The sequence below is a fragment of the Ictalurus furcatus genome, chromosome 14 (assembly GCF_023375685.1).
Source record: "Ictalurus furcatus strain D&B chromosome 14, Billie_1.0, whole genome shotgun sequence".
Lineage (NCBI taxonomy): Eukaryota > Metazoa > Chordata > Actinopteri > Siluriformes > Ictaluridae > Ictalurus > Ictalurus furcatus.
In genome coordinates, this window is record NC_071268.1 from 17,182,242 (window position 1) to 17,190,152 (window position 7,911).

Here is a 7,911-nt window from a genome sequence, read left to right on the forward strand (position 1 = left end):
TTTACATTTACATTTACATTTATTAATTTAGCAGACGTGTTTATCCAAAGCAACTTACAGATGAGGAAATACAAACAAAGCGATATGTCAAGCAGAGAACAATACAAGTAGTGCTACCATGCAAGATTTATAATTGAGTTCTAGAGAAGCAAAGTGTGCAGAGTAGAGGTGTAAGAATTTATTTATTTTTTTTTAAATAAAGTGGGGTTGGAATTTTAGGGGTTAGTTAATCTACACCCTACATAGTGCTTTATATAATCATTAGGAAGACATTTGGGACTTTGCCTAAAAAGAGTCAAAATACTTCAAAAGGCTGTAGAGGGCCTGACATTGGGCACTATTATACTTCCATAGGGCACTCTTTAAGGTGTTGCAAGGTCTTAAATATAAAAGTATATTTTTAGCCCAAAACTCTATAAATGGATTTTGGATTGTTGGAACTATTGATCATACATACATCATATAAGCATTGAAATTTGCTAATTACTATACATCTGACAAAAGTTATTATTAAAATTATAACATTGTAATTATTATATCCATCCATCTATTCATCCATCTTCTATACTGCTTATCCTTCCTTCAGGGTCATGGGGAAACCTGGAGCCTATCCCAGGAAGCATCGGGCACAAGGCGGAGTACACCCTGGACAGGGTGCCAATGTAATTATTATAAAATAATAATAATAATAATTATTGAACCTCATTTAAGTTGCAAAGAAGAGACTATTTTAATTTATACTGTATATATCTCAGTTACTTCCACTATGTCTGCAGCCTTTGCAGATCTTGTGGGTCTGAGAAGATCATGGATTAGGACAAATTTTACTAATGTTTCAAACTTTTACATTTCTTTGTCACCGTTTTCAGTTTGGCAGTTCCTCTAGTCGATGTAAGTTTCTTACCCTCTCAATATCTATAACACTGGCGATAGAATGGTGATTGGCCTATTACCAGCTCAGCAACTTATATCAATTTAATTGTTAATTTTGAATTTGAAAATCTCACTTTGAGGCTAATGGTTGGTTCTATATTTGTGAGATAAGAGTAATTTTAGGACAGAGTCATGTAATCGGTGCACTTTTATCCAGTAGCCTCAGTCTATTTAACCTTTGAAGCTCATCTTACACTTCTGGCCTTTCCATCCCCTTAAAAGTCAAGGACATCAGAAGTACATTATATCAAATACAAGAGCATACTTTGAGTTGGCAGACTGCCACCAGTGATGTACTTGAGAGCAGGACAGCTCTTCATTAGCCTACCCCATGTTCAGTGATTCATAACAACATGAAAGTTAACAGACAGTGTGACATCAGTGTATGACGTTCATGCTAAGGTCTAAGAATCTGACATGATGTCCTGCTCTAATCTCAGCTTATACATCTTATGTGAGATGCATGACTGATATTATTATGGTTGTTTATCTCATTTAAATTTGCCACTGGATTGTAGGTAATGTCTTACACTAGATAATGACTGTTTTGCAGTGTCATGTCTTTATAAATCAGATTCTCATCATCTCTCATTCACAGATTCATTTATGAGTTGAAATGCAGCTTTGAACAGAACTTTAATGTGTGCTATACCCTGTGTTAAATCTATTTCCTGGTTTTGTAGCAAGGCCTACTGTAGCCTGCTAGTTGAGTGGCTGTAAATTTGTGTAGAATAAAAAATAAATCATGTATGCTGCTCCAGTTTTTAAGTCTGCCACTTTCCTTTAAACAAAAGTTGCCTGAAATTATAAGCATGTTCATTGAAACAATATAATAACAGTTCCACCATATATTTAACCTAAACATCATGGTGAAATTATTCTCACAAACACACGCACGCACACACGCACGCACACACACACGCACGCACACACGCGTGCACATACACACACACACAAATACACATAGTATCTGTCATTTCCATAACTTTGATATTGTACAAATACTTTCAGGGAATGTATAGCTTAATCTCTGGAATTGAAGGATTTAAATGAAGGGAATGCATATTGAATTTTGAGACATGGGTTAACACAGATGATATCTGCATCAAATCCAACATGTGTCATTATGTGTATAAAATACTGTGAAATACTTAATTTTGATCAGTATGATAATATAAAGCATGTGAGTTGTGATAAAATTACCGTAGTACTAGAATATTTAAGTAATACTTCCAGCAATACCTTTTTCACAGTTATAGTCAGTATTGCTTCTTTCCCATAGAAGCCATTACCAACTTTCTCTTAGTACATTAGCAATGGGAATGCATGGGAGTTTGTCTTGTGATTGGTTGGGAGGATTGAGGTCAAAGGTGAACCCACGTGCAGCCTAAGAAACAATGAGGCATTTCTGTGCCATGTTCAGTGGGAATGAATTGTGCTCTATTTGCATGAGGCATAGTGCCCTTTCATTATTCGAATCAACGGAGCTGCACAATACTAAACACAGGGTGGAACCAACCTAACTACCCGTCTCACGCCACCCCAGATTAACAGTGACCCATAATGTACTCGGACAGCGGCTGAGCTTTTCCACTACCTACATCTGGATGGATGGGGAGACACAAATGTCATGGTCTAGGGGAACCACACACAGATGAAGAACATACCAACATGAGACCATTTAAATCTGCACATGAACTCCAAAAAAAAGCACTCCTGTCTATGTACAGTATATGTGATTGTTGTGGAGAGCGAATGCAAGAAATGAGAAGAAGTCGTTTAACCCCATACTTATGCATAGGCTATATTGTGTGAAACATTTCCCACTGTATCCCCACTCAGAATTATGTTGGCTTTTGGGGTTTTGGCAGCTTTATTCAAAAATAAATCAAAGGTAGAAGTCCGTGCTGGAATGTGGTTAGGAGAAAACTTGAGCAAACGAGAGCAATCCATGCATGCTTAGGCCCAGTCATCCATCCATCCATACATGAGTATATATATATATATATATATATATATATATATATATATATATACACATACACACATACACTATATAATATACTATACACCATATTATATATATATATATATATATATATATATATATACACACACACATACACACACGCACATACATACGTACATACATACATACATACATACATAGATACATACAGTACTGTGCAAAAGGCTTAGGCAACCTATTTTGTTTTTAGTACAAACTTTGTTATAGATTTTTATTTTACGACTTCTAAATTCCAAACAGTTTTCCAGCACAAAATTAAATGTTAAAAGAAAAATGTTTGTATGTCAGTAAAGAAAGTAGCATATTATATAAGAGAACACTTTTCAGACAAAGACACAATGAAGGCTGCTGGGTTTTGCTACAAAAATAAGATGCAAGTGCAACAAAGTCTCCAGAAGAACCGTGGTTGATTCTGCAAGATGCTCAATAAAACTTACAGCTCATTTCCTTATAAAACTGCACACATTGTACCATGGCTACCAATTTTGTTTTTTTTAAAGGGTCATCACAACAAATATTGACTTAGTTTCATTTATTACTATTTACTGCTCTTTATAGTGTATGTAGAAACATTTAATTTAATTATTTTTGAAGGCATTTTTGCTCTACAGCATTTCTTTGCATGTGCTTAAGACTTTTTCACAGTACTGTATATAAACCCTTAAGTCAAGGTCAGAAATACAAACATAAAAGATGTATGGTGTTCTTCCCAGGATTCGGCTTCATGTATACTTTTCAAAGGTTTAAATTTGAAGTAACTTCATTGCCCAGGTCTTCAGATGTGGGGTTGCAAAGACTGTGTTACACGCCTGTGCTCTTCTCTTTTCCCTCCAACGGCTTGCATCCATCAGCTTTTATAGTCTCTTGGTCAGCCTTTGACCTGAAGACACATTTTCATGCATAAAATTGACATGCTGCATACTCTACTTGTTAGTGCCATAATTTGTGAGTGACCTCTAATTCATTCCTTCTAGTCAGATTATTACAAAAAATAATAATATTACATGAAATGCTGTGAGTATATTTTGTAATCAGTGATTCAGCAGTGGTGGTCTGTGGTTGTCTATTTAAACAGATTGTTGCTGACACAGCTCTAAGGTTAATGGTCTGTATGATTTCATTAAAGAGGTGTGTGAGTCACAGTCATGTTGACCACTGTGTATTTGCTACTGTGACTTCACCACTTTTCAAGGTGGTGCTTCATATTTACTTTTACTTGTTAATACATTTTGCAAATATGATAAATAAAAGCACAGTATGAGATGCACAGAAGTGTTATAGTAATTAATACATCTTATGGCATTTTATTTCTTTTTTTCCCCCTTTAATGTATTTGTTTATTGTAAAAAGGTATGGATGCGTATCATGAAAATCATCTTTGCAAGTAAAAGACATAAAATATTTTAGGTTGATAAGGTTATTAGGTAGAAATGTTAGCTTTCGTTCTTACAAAGGACAGTGTTATAGATGCAATTTTGATCTTGTTTAACTATTGCACTGTATACAGCACTTTGGTCAGAGACAATAAATAAAATTTACTTACTTAGGTGCTGTAGAATAAACACATTAGGTTCAATTTTGTCCCATTTCTATTAAATCTATCACATCAGAGTTTTAGACAGAAGGTTCTTTTTTTTCTGTAATAAAATATCCTTCATATTAACCCCATATTCATATTTTGGGTGTGTTTGGTTGATATCATTTTATTGTCACAGGTTTTCTCATGCTCTGACATTTAATTTATTTCCTCATCACTTTTATATTAAGAGCAAACTAGATAATCCTAGATATTTATGTGTTGCTAGCATTTCAATAATAACAGTGTTTACAGATTTGTCAGCATAAAAGTTACTTTACATAATTTAGTCACTGATATTTCTGGCTGTATAACAGTGAAACATATGGATTTTGTTATACATGGGGGTATTATCTCATTACCTCACAAGTTAGTCAACAAGTCTTTGTTAAGTAACTACTAATTACACAATAACCTTGGGTTTAAATTCACTTCACAACAAGCAACATAGTAAAAATGTCCTTACGTTACCTTTTCTTTAAAAAGCACCAAATGAGTGTGATGATGAGCAGGACGCCCAACCCAGAGGCCACTACTAAAGAGATCGGAGCGCCTGTAAGAGTACCAATTGTGAGTGTATATATACATGGTTCTGAGACACAATATGACATGAGAGTGAGATGTGTTTAAGTGTGCATCAATGGTTAATGGTTACAGAATAATGCATCTAAAGGCGTTTTATGGAAAATACACAGAGGTTGCTAGTCAGATTTTATTCTGCCTCACTTGTAAGTGAATTTGGATAAAAGTATCTGGTGAATGGTAATTTAGAACAGAGTGGTTTAATCATCTGATACATAGCTTAGTAAATACATTAGAGATATTTTGCCCACACAAATTCATCACCATGATGTTATTACCAGTTATTAGTATATGTTTAAAAGACAATATGTTTAAAATGTAGTGTTCAATCACCCAATACTATGTAAAAAAAGTTTAATAAATATATTTTAGACAATTAAATATTCAAAGAAACAGTGGTGTCTGACCCTCATTCAGTCTGTACAGGAGGTTTTTTTTGTGATGGCAAAAAATGCTCGAGTTTGTGGTGGCTGTTTTTTGGAAAACTACTTGAATTGGTAAAATTGCACAGTCTTTCACAGTGACAGACCTTTTAGCTGTCCTCATGTTCGACACATGTTAATCGAAGGGGGCTTTGGCTGAAAGCATGTTGCGATGATGTCACATGATGCATCTTGGCCCAAATCTGCGGAAAATCTGTGCTAATTTTGAAAAATTTCAATTTCCTACAAATATTGCAGCATTTGTTGGATTATGTGTTCTTTTCTGCGATCGCAAAATCCTGGAGGGACTACTCATCGTAATGCACACAATTTTCTGTACTGTGTGAGGATGTTTGTTTTTGTTTTTTGTTTTTTTTTAGTTCTGATTGCATTCTGTGGAACTTTTTTGCTTAGGAGTGTAGTTTAGTTCTTCACATGTGTCTATTTTAAAGCCTATTATAAGCCTACAGATAGAACAGACAGAACAGTTAGCTCTTAATTATACACTGGAGTAATATGCTATGAAAGATCAAATTAGGCCCCAAGAAGGAAAATAATGACAGGTATTTTCCAGGCCATGCAAACGTGGATGACTCATCCTGCAGAAAAGGTATCACAAATGTAGTCTACTGTACACAGGAGGTCAGAAAAGAAATGCTTTCAGCTCTTGAAATTATAGAACTATTTTCTAAAAATTGCATGGTGTATAACAAGACTTCAGATGTGAGCTGGACAAAAAGATCAAAAGGTGAATTTACATGATGATGACCTTAAGAGCTACTGTTCACATAGATTTCCTACAGGTTCTCCAATTTCCTTCTAGAGCCAGATTCTTCCAAGTTCTTCCAATTTCATTCCTCTGTCAAAGCCCTGTCCTTGCAGTTTTTGCCTGGCTTCCCACTGAAGCTAAGCAGGGTTGAGCCTGGCCAGTACCTGGATGGGAGACCTCCTGGGGAAAACTAAGGTTGCTGCTGGAAGTGGTATTAGTGGGAGTGGTATTAGTGAGGCCAGCAGGTGGTGCTCACCCTGTGGTCTGTGTGGGGCCTAATGTCCCAGTATAGTGACGGGGACACTGTACTATAAAAACAGCACAGACTCTCAGATGAGATGTTAAACTGAGGTCTTGACTCTCTGTGGTCATTAAAAACTCCAGGACACTTCTTGTAAAGAGTAGAGGTATAACCCTTATAACTCTTTCCACTCTCTGCCCTCCATTAATAGCTGGTGTGTAGTGGGCATTCTGCTGCACTATGGCTGCCGTCGCATCATCCAGGTGGATGCTACACACTAATGGTGGTTGAGGAGATCCCCCCCATACTATGTAAAACGTCCCATCCAGGGTGTATTCCACACCAGGATAAATGAAAAAGACTGAATAAACAAACTACAAAATGTACTTTGCACATATAAATAATATTTAGATGCTACAGAGGTCTCAATGCACTACGGAACAGTTCTGCATGAAAATAGGACTATATAACAAAAGGTTTAGCGGAATCCAAAATTTTGGAATAGGACAGTGGTGGAAAACAAATCTAAACTCTTCTGAGGAACTTAAAATGGGCTGTACACATATAAAATTCACATAGAATCATAGAAAATATTTGAGAATTGAAAGAAAAATAAAATGAAATTAGACACCTACAAAAAAAAAACTTACTGAGAGAATGAAAATAGATAACTAGCCAAAATATGTACCATATATTTTATAATATTCTGATTAAATTCTTTTTGATTCAGAAATAAATGTACACTTGGGCATTACCAGTACATTTGTCTTAGAAACAAATTTCAACCATAAACTTTTTACATTTTGTCTTACACAAATGTCTACATGTTTTTTCTTTATATGTACAGTTGAGGACAATTTCTACTGAAATTAACAGCAATATAATATTTACTTAGATTTCTTATAAGAAAATAAGTGCTGTAGTTCATTCTACATACCAAACCTTTAGAAAAAGTACCAAAGAATCTGTGGGCTAACATTTAGTCTCTTCAAGTTAGCCTAAGAAAGCCTACGATTCTAATTTTGGTCACAAAGCTCTTACATGTCTTTCTAACTAACATTTAGAAAGGCTAGAATTTGATATATTCTGTAGCACATATAATTTACACACAGCACATTTTTTAAAATAATGGATTTAACAGTGCTCTGTGAGATGACTTTTTAATAACTAAAGAACATTGTCCCAGACCTGTGTTCTCTAACAAACTCTGGGGCCTTCCACGAACAGGTGTATTTATATTGAGATCACATGACACTTTAATTGTATAAACTTGGACTCCAGAAAACTAATTATCTGACTTCAGATAGCAGTTCTAGGTTGTAACTGAACATGTAGAAAATTTCAAGGGAACTTTGCATA